This window comes from Bombina bombina, chromosome 9 (genome assembly GCF_027579735.1).
Source record: "Bombina bombina isolate aBomBom1 chromosome 9, aBomBom1.pri, whole genome shotgun sequence".
NCBI lineage: Eukaryota > Metazoa > Chordata > Amphibia > Anura > Bombinatoridae > Bombina > Bombina bombina.
The window spans coordinates 18879552-18890109 of NC_069507.1; positions in this window are offsets into that span (position 1 = coordinate 18879552).

The following is a 10558-nucleotide window of genomic DNA, read 5'->3' on the forward strand; positions in this document are numbered from 1 at the left end:
TTAAATTAAGTGTCTCATATGCAACTCTCCTAATGACAAACAACTTATATTATTGAGGTTTTTGAAATACTCAAACATCTATATTAACTCAAACATTAACTTCATTTAATGTAACATTTATTGGCAGAATTACAAGTAATTACAACATTAATCATACTGTGCTACCATATCAATATGCTACAGAGTTATACTTAAAAACAACAAATACATTTGTGGCCATATTTTACTAATAAAGATTGCCTACATCAACTACTTACATAAGTGGTTTTAAAATGTAGATGGGAATATAGATATATTAAATTTAAGTTTTTATACTCCTCACTCACATATTTTGCTTCATCAAAATGAAGCCTAAAGGTGGCAAACTAACATAAAATAATACTAAAAATAAAAAAAACAAAAGGATATTGATAATAATGTGAGAGAGATGTTGATACTGTGTGATAAAAAAGAGGAAAGTGTCAATACACATAAATTAGAACAAATGTGAGTTAAAAATAATAAGTCCACACAATAAAAACCTGTCCAAAGGAAAGTTCCAAAAGCAGAAACGGAATCAAATGTTCCAGTAATAGTCCTCCTGTTTTTATGTTGGAGTAGTACCCCTGTGCTGGTATTAATATGTTTCCAGAAGTGAGGTGGGGAGAAATAATCCAATGTTGGTGTTTGACACAGTTCTGAGGCTTGCTCCACTTGGGTAAATCAGATGAGATCGATCACCACTAGAGATTAAAAGAAAGAGAAGGGGTGCCTCATAGTGAATTCCGTTATAAGAGATATACTATGCAAAGAGTGAAAAACTACTCACAATGGTAGTGGCACTTGTACAGAACAAAGTGCTATGGCCCCTATTTATCAAAGGTCTTGCGGACCTGATCCGACAGTGCAGATCAGGTCTGCAAGACCTCGCTAAATGCGGAGAGCAATACAGATGGCAACAAATAAAATGAAATAAAATAACAGGTTTTGTTTAAAACACCTGGCAAAAAGCCCCACTGAATATATCAGCAAGTAATGAGGACTTAAGCCATGTTATGGTGAAACAAACAAACTTTAATGCTGCAACGTGTTTCTCAACCTAGTAACTGGTTGTTTCATCAGGCATAAATAATAAACAAACAGTTGCTAGGTTGAGAAACGCGTTGCAGCATTAAAGTTTGTTGCCAGGTGTTTTAAACAAAACCTGTTCTTGTGTTTCCAGACCCTGCTCCCCTTCACAGATCCGGGACTGACTGTGAAGCAACCATGAAGTTTTTCCGCTGTCACAAGGGTGACCAGTGAGCTAACCACTGCAAGTATTAGCCTGCACATATAGCACTTTGTTCTGTACAAGTGCCACTACCATTGTGAGTAGTTTTTCACTCTTTGCATATTATATCTCTTATAACGGAATTTGATATCAGGCGCCCCTTCTCTTTCTTTTAATTTTGCTTCATCAACCTATCACACCCTAACACATCAAGGGTTAATAAGTTTTCAGTATCACTATATAAAGATGCTAAGTTCACTTAACCACATCTATCTGACGAAGTGTGTGCTCGCACACGAAACGCGTAAGAGGATCATCTTGCAAATTGGGGGGGGGGGGGATATACTTTACCTTATGTTGCTGAATCTCATGGAATGAATCCTAAGAACTTTTGCACTACTTGCGTTGCTGTCTCTTTTTCTTGGAATATGATCACTGTTACCCAAATGTTCTTTGACTTCTATGTTTGATATTATATCTGTATCATTTTATAGCACTACATCCAATATAGCTTTGTTCCTAGTTGGCTCCTCTATTAATTGTGACAAGAAGTTATCCCTGAGAACATTTAAAAATCTATCCCCTTAGCTGAATTACTACTTTCATTGACCAAGTTTATGTCAGGGTAGTTAAAATATCCCATAATTACAGCACTGTTATTAGCAGCCTTACCCATTTGCATAAGTACTTGAGTTACCTCCATGTCACTAATGTTGGGGGGCTTGTAGCATGTTTCTAGTAATATTTTTTTAGGATTTGTTTTCTATATTTCAACCCACGGGGTATCTATATTATCACTTGTATCATCATAAATATCTTCCCTTATTGTAGGCTTAAGTCAGGTTTAATATACATGCAAATTCCTCCATTCGTTTTATTACTTCTATCATAAATAAATTATAACCCTCTAAGTTAACTGCCCAGTCATGTGAATTATCCCACCAAGTTTCAATTATACTGATAACATCATAGTCTTCTTCTGCAATTAAGAGCTCCAGCTCCCCCATTTTACCCATCATGCTTCTTGCATTTGCTTTAATACATTTTATGTACTATCTGCTGCTGCTAGGTGCACTTTTCTCCAAACTTTCTAATGTTACATTTCATAAGTGTACCCTTCTGTCATCCCTTCCTTGAAATATTCTAGGAGTGACATATACACAGATTTATCTGTTCTATTATGCTTGGGCTGACCCTTACCCCCTATTGCCTAGTTTAAAAGATTCTCTAAGCGTGCTACCATCTTCTCCCCCAACAAACCAGCACCCATGTCATTCAGGTGCAATCCATTCATACTGTACAAATAGTACCCAAGTGAAAAGTCAGCCCAGTGCTCTAAAAATCCCTAATTTTGACACCATGTTTTTATCAAGGCATTAACTGACCTTAGCTCTTTCGGCCTTACTGGGTGAGCACATGGCACTAGTAATATCTCCAAAAATATTACTTTGGAGGTCCTTGCTTTAAGATTGCTCCCTAACTCCCTGAAGTAATTTTTAGGACACTACATCCCCCACTGATTCCTTCATTAGGGCCAATATGAACATTGACTGCAGGATCTGACCCAGATCCCTCTAACAATCTATCAATACAATGCACAATATGCCTAACACAAGCCCCTGGAAGACAGAAAACTGTTCTATTTAAGGGGTCTGGATTACAAATTACCCTATCAACCTTCCTAATAATAGAGTCTCCTACAACCAACATCTGCCTCAGGCCCAGAATGTTATGCCCCTCTTCCATGACTGAAGGACTGCTCACTATAGTATGCTCCTCTTCCAGGACTGAAGGACTGCCCACTATAGTATGCCCCTCTTCCATCACTGAAGGACTGATCACTATAGTATGCCCCTCTTCCATCACTGAAGGACTGTTCACTATAGTATGCAGACCCAGACTTGTATACCGCTCTTCCATGACTGAAGGACTGATCACTATAGTATTCCTCTCTTCCATGACTGAAGGATTGTTCACTATAGTATGCCGCACTTCCATGACTGAAGGACTGCTCACTATACTAGGCAGAAAAGTCCTCTCTAACACTGCCACCCCTGAACTGATGTCCCCAACATCTTCAATCAATCTCGCAAATCTGTTGGGGTGTACCAGCTCAGAACTGGCCTGTCTCTTCCGCTTACCTTTACTTCTCCCTCTAACTGTGAACCAGCTACTTCCGAGAGTCTCCCCATCTGAATCCTCTTTATTCCCACTGCTAGAACTGTTAACAACCAGCTCAGTCCTATCCATTTCCCTTTCAAGTGTCAGAATTTCATGCAGTGTTGCAATTCGTTCCTCCAGAACTCCAATACGAGTTTCTAAAGAGACAATATGTTCTCACTTGTCACAGAGATATAATCCCTGAAGTGGCTGCTCCAGTGATGCAAATATATGGTAAACTGTACACTGAATGAGATTCTCACACATTCTTGCTAAAAGGGTTATATTAAAAATATAAAAGATTTATATTCAACCTTGGTTACCTAAATCCCTTATTTGCTCTAACTCCCTTAGTTATCTTAGTCTGTACTTAAACTGAGACACTTACTTAATACAGAGAAACTGAATGCAGCAAGGCATCACTAAGTTAATAAACTAAAATTATAGTATAGACCCACACAGGTGAAACTAATTACACACACACAAGAAGATGGGGGGGGGGGGGATTATTCAGTTAAAAGCAAGCTTAAAGGGACATTAAACCGAAAAAGTGTCTTTCATGATTCAGATAGAGAATACAATTTTTAAAAAGTTTCCAATTTACTTCTGTTATAAAATGTATTTCATTCTCGTGTTGTTCTTTGTTGAAGCGATACCTAGGTAGGTAGCATGCACATGCCTGAAGCCCTACATGACAAGAAATAGTGCTGCCATCTACTGCTCCTGCTAATGTATAACATTGTTGCAAAACTGCTGCTATATAGTGCTGCAGACACGTGCAAACTCTTGAGCTTACATCTCTAATTTTCAAATACGGATAACAAGAAAATGAAAAAAAATATGATAATGGAAGTAAATTAGAAAGTTGTTTAAAATGTTATGTTCTATCTAAATCATGAAAGAAAAAATTGGGTTTTATGCCCCTTTAAATAAAAACAGTTAAATATAAGTTTAAAACTGTGCACCTTACACAGCAAACCATTTAAAAAAAACTCCCTTAGCTATCTAACTCTATACTCAAACAGAGAAACTAAATGCAGCAAGCATTCTATGTTAAAGCCCTTTGCAGACTTTTTTTCTAATATCTGAGAGACCCCATATTTTTCAGCCCTTTTAATTTTTGACTGCAATATTTTTATTAATAATTTTTTAGATAGTGTTATTATGAGTGTAACTGTTTTTTTTTAATTTATTTTTTAAGTTTTTTTTAAAGTTTTTTGTACAACTTTTTAGTCAAGCGTTAACCATAGCTCTGAAGTTGCAGAGGTGCAGAATTTAATTGTCTATAACACACAATGAAGTATAGCAGAGGTGCAGAATTTAGTTGTCTGTAACACACAATGAAGTATAGCAGAGGTGCAAAATTTAATTGTCTGTAACACACAATGAAGTATAGCAGAGGTGCAGAATTTAATTGTCTATAACACACAATGAAGTATAGCAGAGGTGCAGAATTTGTCTATAACACACAATGAAGTATAGCAGAGGTGCAGAATTTGTCTATAACACACAATGAAGTATAGCAGAGGTGCATAATTTGTCTATAACACACAATGAAGTATAGCAGAGGTGCAGAATTTGTCTATAACACACTATGAAGTATAGCAGAGGTGCAGAATTTGTCTATAACACACAATGAAGTATAGCAGAGGTGCAGAATTTGTCTATAACACACAATGAAGTATAGCAGAGGTGCAGAATTTGTCTATAACACACAATGAAGTATAGCAGAGGTGCAGAATTTGTCTATAACACACAATGAAGTATAGCAGAGGTGCAGAATTTGTCTATAACACACTATGAAGTATAGCAGAGGTGCAGAATTTGTCTATAACACACAATGAAGTATAGCAGAGGTGCAGAATTTGTCTATAACACACAATGAAGTATAGCAGAGGTGCAGAATTTAGTTGTCTATAACACACAATGAAGTATAGCAGATGTGCAGAATTTGTCTATAACACACAATGAAGTATAGCAGAGGAGCAGAATTTAATTTATTGTCTATAACACACAATGAAGTATAGCAGAGGTGCAGAATTTGTCTATAACACACAATGAAGTATAGCAGAGGTGCAGAATTTGTCTATAACACACAATGAAGTATAGCAGAGGAGCAGAATTTGTCTATAACACACAATGAAGTATAGCAGAGGTGCATAATTTGTCTATAACACACAATGAAGTATAGCAGAGGTGCAGAATTTGTCTATAACACACAATGAAGTATAGCAGAGGAGCAGAATTTAATTGTCTATAACACACAATGAAGTATAGCAGAGGTGCAGAATTTGTCTATAACACACAATGAAGTATAGCAGAGGTGCAGAATTTGTCTATAACACACAATGAAGTATAGCAGAGGAGCAGAATTTGTCTATAACACACAATGAAGTATAGCAGAGGTGCATAATTTGTCTATAACACACAATGAAGTATAGCAGAGGAGCATAATTTAATTTATTGTCTATAACACACAATGAAGTATAGCAGAGGTGCAGAATTTGTCTATAACACACAATGAAGTATAGCAGAGGTGCAGAATTTGTCTATAACACACAATGAAGTATAGCAGAGGTGCAGAATTTGTCTATAACACACAATGAAGTATAGCAGAGGAGCAGAATTTAATTGTCTATAACACACAATGAAGTATATCAGAGGAGCAGAATTTAATTGTCTATAACACACAATGAAGTATAGCAGAGGTGCAGAAATTATTGTCTATAACACACAATGAAGTATAGCAGAGGAGCAGAATTTAATTGTCTATAACACACAATGAAGTATAGCAGAGGTGCAGAATTTATTGTCTATAACACACAATGAAGTATAGCAGAGGTGCAGAATTTAATTGTCTATAACACACAATGAAGTATAGCAGAGGTGCAGAATTTATTGTCTATAACACACAATGAAGTATAGCAGAGGAGCAGAATTTAATTGTCTATAACACACAATGAAGTATAGCAGAGGTGCAGAATTTGTCTATAACACACAATGAAGTATAGCAGAGGTGCAGAATTTGTCTATAACACACAATGAAGTATAGCAGAGGTGCAGAATTTGTCTATAACACACAATGAAGTATAGCAGAGGTGCAGAATTTGTCTATAACACACAATGAAGTATAGCAGAGGAGCAGAATTTAATTGTCTATAACACACAATGAAGTATAGCAGAGGTGCAGAATTTGTCTATAACACACAATGAAGTATAGCAGAGGTGCAGAATTTGTCTATAACACACAATGAAGTATAGCAGAGGAGCAGAATTTGTCTATAACACACAATGAAGTATAGCAGAGGTGCATAATTTGTCTATAACACACAATGAAGTATAGCAGAGGAGCATAATTTAATTTATTGTCTATAACACACAATGAAGTATAGCAGAGGTGCAGAATTTGTCTATAACACACAATGAAGTATAGCAGAGGTGCAGAATTTGTCTATAACACACAATGAAGTATAGCAGAGGTGCAGAATTTGTCTATAACACACAATGAAGTATAGCAGAGGAGCAGAATTTAATTGTCTATAACACACAATGAAGTATATCAGAGGAGCAGAATTTAATTGTCTATAACACACAATGAAGTATAGCAGAGGTGCAGAAATTATTGTCTATAACACACAATGAAGTATAGCAGAGGAGCAGAATTTAATTGTCTATAACACACAATGAAGTATAGCAGAGGTGCAGAATTTATTGTCTATAACACACAATGAAGTATAGCAGAGGTGCAGAATTTAATTGTCTATAACACACAATGAAGTATAGCAGAGGTGCAGAATTTATTGTCTATAACACACAATGAAGTATAGCAGAGGAGCAGAATTTAATTGTCTATAACACACAATGAAGTATAGCAGAGGTGCAGAATTTGTCTATAACACACAATGAAGTATAGCAGAGGTGCAGAATTTGTCTATAACACACAATGAAGTATAGCAGAGGTGCAGAATTTGTCTATAACACACAATGAAGTATAGCAGAGGAGCAGAATTTAATTTATTGTCTATAACACACAATGAAGTATAGCAGAGGTGCAGAATTTGTCTATAACACACAATGAAGTATAGCAGAGGAGCAGAATTTAATTGTCTATAACACACAATGAAGTATAGCAGAGGTGCAGAATTTAATTGTCTATAACACACAATGAAGTATAGCAGAGGAGCAGAATTTAATTGTCTATAACACACAATGAAGTATAGCAGAGGTGCAGAATTTATTGTCTATAACACACAATGAAGTATAGCAGAGGTGCAGAATTTAATTGTCTATAACACACAATGAAGTATAGCAGAGGTGCAGAATTTGTCTATAACACACAATGAAGTATAGCAGAGGTGCAGAATTTAATTGTCTATAACACACAATGAAGTATAGCAGAGGTGCAGAATTTATTGTCTATAACACACAATGAAGTATAGCAGAGGTGCAGAATTTGTCTATAACACACAATGAAGTATAGCAGAGGTGCAGAATTTAGTTGTCTATAACACACAATGAAGTATAGCAGATGTGCAGAATTTGTCTATAACACACAATGAAGTATAGCAGAGGTGCAGAATTTGTCTATAACACACAATGAAGTATAGCAGAGGTGCAGAATTTGTCTATAACACACAATGAATTATAGCAGAGGTGCAGAATTTAATTGTCTATAACACACAATGAAGTATAGCAGAGGTGCAGAATGTAATTGTCTATAACACACAATGAAGTATAGCAGAGGTGCAGAATTTGTCTATAACACACAATGAAGTATAGCAGAGGTGCAGAATTTAATTGTCTATAACACACAATGAAGTATAGCAGAGGTGCAGAATTTGTCTATAACACACAATGAAGTATAGCAGAGGTGCAGAATTTGTCTATAACACACAATGAAGTATAGCAGAGGTGCAGAATTTGTCTATAACACACTATGAAGTATAGCAGAGGTGCAGAATTTGTCTATAACACACAATGAAGTATAGCAGAGGTGCAGAATTTGTCTATAACACACAATGAAGTATAGCAGAGGTGCAGAATTTGTCTATAACACACAATGAAGTATAGCAGAGGTGCATAATTTGTCTATAACACACAATGAAGTATAGCAGAGGTGCAGAATTTAATTGTCTATAACACACAATGAAGTATAGCAGAGGAGCAGAATTTGTCTATAACACACAATGAAGTATAGCAGAGGTGCAGAATTTAATTGTCTATAACACACAATGAAGTATAGCAGAGGAGCAGAATTTGTCTATAACACACAATGAAGTATAGCAGAGGAGCAGAATTTAATTTATTGTCTATAACACACAATGAAGTATAGCAGAGGTGCAGAATTTGTCTATAACACACAATGAAGTATAGCAGAGGTGCAGAATTTGTCTATAACACACAATGAAGTATAGCAGAGGAGCAGAATTTAATTGTCTATAACACACAATGAAGTATAGCAGAGGAGCAGAATTTAATTGTCTATAACACACAATGAAGTATAGCAGAGGTGCAGAAATTATTGTCTATAACACACAATGAAGTATAGCAGAGGAGCAGAATTTAATTGTCTATAACACACAATGAAGTATAGCAGAGGTGCAGAATTTATTGTCTATAACACACAATGAAGTATAGCAGAGGTGCAGAATTTAATTGTCTATAACACACAATGAAGTATAGCAGAGGTGCAGAATTTATTGTCTATAACACACAATGAAGTATAGCAGAGGAGCAGAATTTAATTGTCTATAACACACAATGAAGTATAGCAGAGGTGCAGAATTTGTCTATAACACACAATGAAGTATAGCAGAGGTGCAGAATTTGTCTATAACACACAATGAAGTATAGCAGAGGTGCAGAATTTGTCTATAACACACAATGAAGTATAGCAGAGGAGCAGAATTTAATTTATTGTCTATAACACACAATGAAGTATAGCAGAGGTGCAGAATTTGTCTATAACACACAATGAAGTATAGCAGAGGTGCAGAATTTAATTGTCTATAACACACAATGAAGTATAGCAGAGGAGCAGAATTTAATTGTCTATAACACACAATGAAGTATAGCAGAGGTGCAGAATTTATTGTCTATAACACACAATGAAGTATAGCAGAGGTGCAGAATTTAATTGTCTATAACACACAATGAAGTATAGCAGAGGTGCAGAATTTGTCTATAACACACAATGAAGTATAGCAGAGGTGCAGAATTTAATTGTCTATAACACACAATGAAGTATAGCAGAGGTGCAGAATTTAATTGTCTATAACACACAATGAAGTATAGCAGAGGTGCAGAATTTATTGTCTATAACACACAATGAAGTATAGCAGAGGTGCAGAATTTGTCTATAACACACAATGAAGTATAGCAGAGGTGTAGAATTTAGTTGTCTATAACACACAATGAAGTATAGCAGATGTGCAGAATTTGTCTATAACACACAATGAAGTATAGCAGAGGTGCAGAATTTGTCTATAACACACAATGAAGTATAGCAGAGGTGCAGAATTTGTCTATAACACACAATGAATTATAGCAGAGGTGCAGAATTTAATTGTCTATAACACACAATGAAGTATAGCAGAGGTGCAGAATTTGTCTATAACACACAATGAAGTATAGCAGAGGTGCAGAATTTGTCTATAACACACAATGAAGTATAGCAGAGGTGCAGAATTTGTCTATAACACACAATGAAGTATAGCAGAGGTGCAGAATTTGTCTATAACACACAATGAAGTATAGCAGAGGTGCAGAATTTGTCTATAACACACAATGAAGTATAGCAGAGGTGCAGAATTTATTGTCTATAACACACAATGAAGTATAGCAGAGGTGCAGAATTTGTCTATAACACACAATGAAGTATAGCAGAGGTGCAGAATTTGTCTATAACACACAATGAAGTATAGCAGATGTGCAGAATTTGTCTATAACTAACAATGAAGTATAGCAGAGGTGCAGAATTTGTCTATAACACACAATGAAGTATAGCAGAGGTGCAGAATTTGTCTATAACACACAATGAAGTATAGCAGAGGTGCAGAATTTGTCTATAACACACAATGAAGTATAGCAGATGTGCAGAATTTGTCTATAACACACAATGAAGTATAGCAGATGTGCAGAATTTGTCTA